The following is a 2,500-nucleotide window of genomic DNA, read 5'->3' as shown; positions in this document are numbered from 1 at the left end:
AAACCGCTATCCAGAATCGGATGTAGAATCATTAGACGAACTTAAAATTGTTCTACGACCAATGTCTGCGACGTTTAGTATTCAAGATATGGCCCGCCCTAGGTCTGACCTGGCATTTTCGTGAAAATTTAAAGCATGGCCATAGGGACGGGTAAAATAGCTATTTTGAAGCAAAAACCACCTCACTTTAAATGGCCATAACTTTTGAAAAACAAGAGCTAGGGTGCGTTCTCGACACGTTTTGAGGTGTTTTAGCGAAAAACATGTTTTGAGCCACACGAGCTCTCCGGCCCGATCGGTGCACATTTTTGAAAAAGCTAGGAGCTGCCCCTAGGTTCGGGGTGTCACAAAATATTGAAAAGTGGTCAAAAACCGCTATCCAGAATCGGATGTAGAATCATTAGACGAACTTAAAATTGTTCTACAACCCCCAGTCCGACGCCTCGTATTCGAGATATAGCACTTTGTAGGTCTGACCGAGCAATTTTGTACTGAAATGTATGGCGGACATGTTATTCATTAAACAACATTAACTTGCATCGTGCCCTACTTCATCGGCACAGCTACTATCGACTATCTATTGTTGAAATGGATTGAGTTTGACCATTTTAGCTCTTTTCTTATGCCGTGCACCAACAGTGTGTACCGATCAGGGAAAGTACACTACGTACGCGTTCATGGATGTATATGTTGGTACAAGTTGCCGGTCGGAATAGCAGTGCACCAAAACTGTGTACCGATCAGGGAAAGTACAAGACGGAGGGCGCAGCCCGAGCGTACGCGTTCATAGATGTCCATGTTGGTACAACCTACATGTACGTACCTTGTTTTTGTATCAAAAGTTCCAATAAAGTGTTTGTATGCTTAAAATGCTTATCTCAACCGGTCACCTTTTGGCCTGCCCTTTATAGACAGAAACCTAGAACGATACTCGCGATGTTTGTGTTTTTCCATTCGCCCGGGACGACGAAATGAGCTCTGTGCACATCGTGCAGAAAACTGTCTCCTCCTCGTATGTTTTTGTCCCTCCACGCATATAATCACCCACATTTGTGTTCAACACGGACGGCGCAGCCCGAGCGAACGCGTTAATGTTTATGTTTGTGCACACTAAAGTTACAATCCTAGGATTTGGTTATTGCGTCGCAGTGCCCGACCGTCGCGGACACCATTCTTGGACAAAAGTCCAAGTACGTAGAGTACATTCCCTAGGTATGTGCCCGTTCGTGACTTTCGTTGCGTGCTTACAGACACGCTTGGGTATGTTTACCATACAAGGTTTACTAGGAAAACCTGGGAAGGACGCTTGCCCTCCCGTTGCGGACACCATTCTTGGAAAGAAGTCCTGCTACGTAGCGTTCTTTAATGTACTTGATCAGTTTGTATTGCATTTGCTTTGTGCAATTGACTTTTGCTAATGCTCACTAAGGGGTGTTCGTTTGCGATGTGTATGATAAGCAACTGTCTATTCTAACCAGCAGTTAAATAACACTTTTCACCCAAATCATAGGAACGTAGAGTACTTTCCCTGATCGGTACACAATTTTGGTGCACCTCTAACTTCGCCAGCACTTTATCGTTACGTTTTGTGCACAACCTTGGGACATGGTGTAAGTTTCATCATTGTTATGTTTGATTCGGTTTATTATGATTGAAAAATACGCTACGTCCTAGAAATCTGAACTCGAATACTTTTGCCACGTTGCGCAAAAAGCTACTGAGCAACTCCTAGCCGTTTACCGATTTAAAATTTAATTTTCGTTATTAGTTTTAAAAATACGCTAAGTCCCAAAAATCTGAACTCGAATACTTTTTCTATGTGCCGCCAAAAGCTACTGAGCAACGCCTAGGTTGGTACATTTTTGGTACATGGAGTGTATGCGTGCAGGCGTACTGCCGTGCTGGACCGGAAAATCGCACTTGCTACTAGAACGTAGAGTAATTCCCCTAGATAGGTGCTTTTGCATGCCTCTGTTCGACGTCCATGCAACTTGGAACGTGCGACACACGTAGCTAGGCTTCTCCATACATATTCCCTAGGGTAGCACCAAATTGCACACTTTCAGGGGTATATTTTGGTACGGTGTACTGTGCATGGTACAAGTATCATTAGCTCGTGCAATTTATTTTGCATCAAGTTGCGATTGCTGGTGCGTCGAGATAGGAGTGTTTCGCGACTTTTGCCAAGCTTTGGTGCCATTTTGTGAATAATTAATGTTCTAGCCACAATAAACGTGCAACATAATGCCAATAACGAAAACGCCATTTTCAAGGGACTTCCAGTCAAAATGTTTGCAATCAGCGCTTTCCTGTCGAGTTCAGGATTTGGGACTGAGCGTTTTTTTCACGATCCAATCAAACGACCAGTTCGTGAATAAACAATTCATACAACAGTGCATCCCTTCAAAGTAGAAAAAGCCGAATGCTAGGGAGCTCCAGTCAAAAACGTTGTCATTGGCGCTTTCTTCTCGAGTTCAGGATTTGGGACTTAGCGTTTTTT

Source organism: Anopheles arabiensis (assembly GCF_016920715.1).
Source record: "Anopheles arabiensis isolate DONGOLA chromosome X unlocalized genomic scaffold, AaraD3 X_pericentromeric_contig0001, whole genome shotgun sequence".
Taxonomy (NCBI): Eukaryota; Metazoa; Arthropoda; class Insecta; order Diptera; family Culicidae; genus Anopheles; species Anopheles arabiensis.
This window is presented reverse-complemented; position numbering follows the sequence as displayed.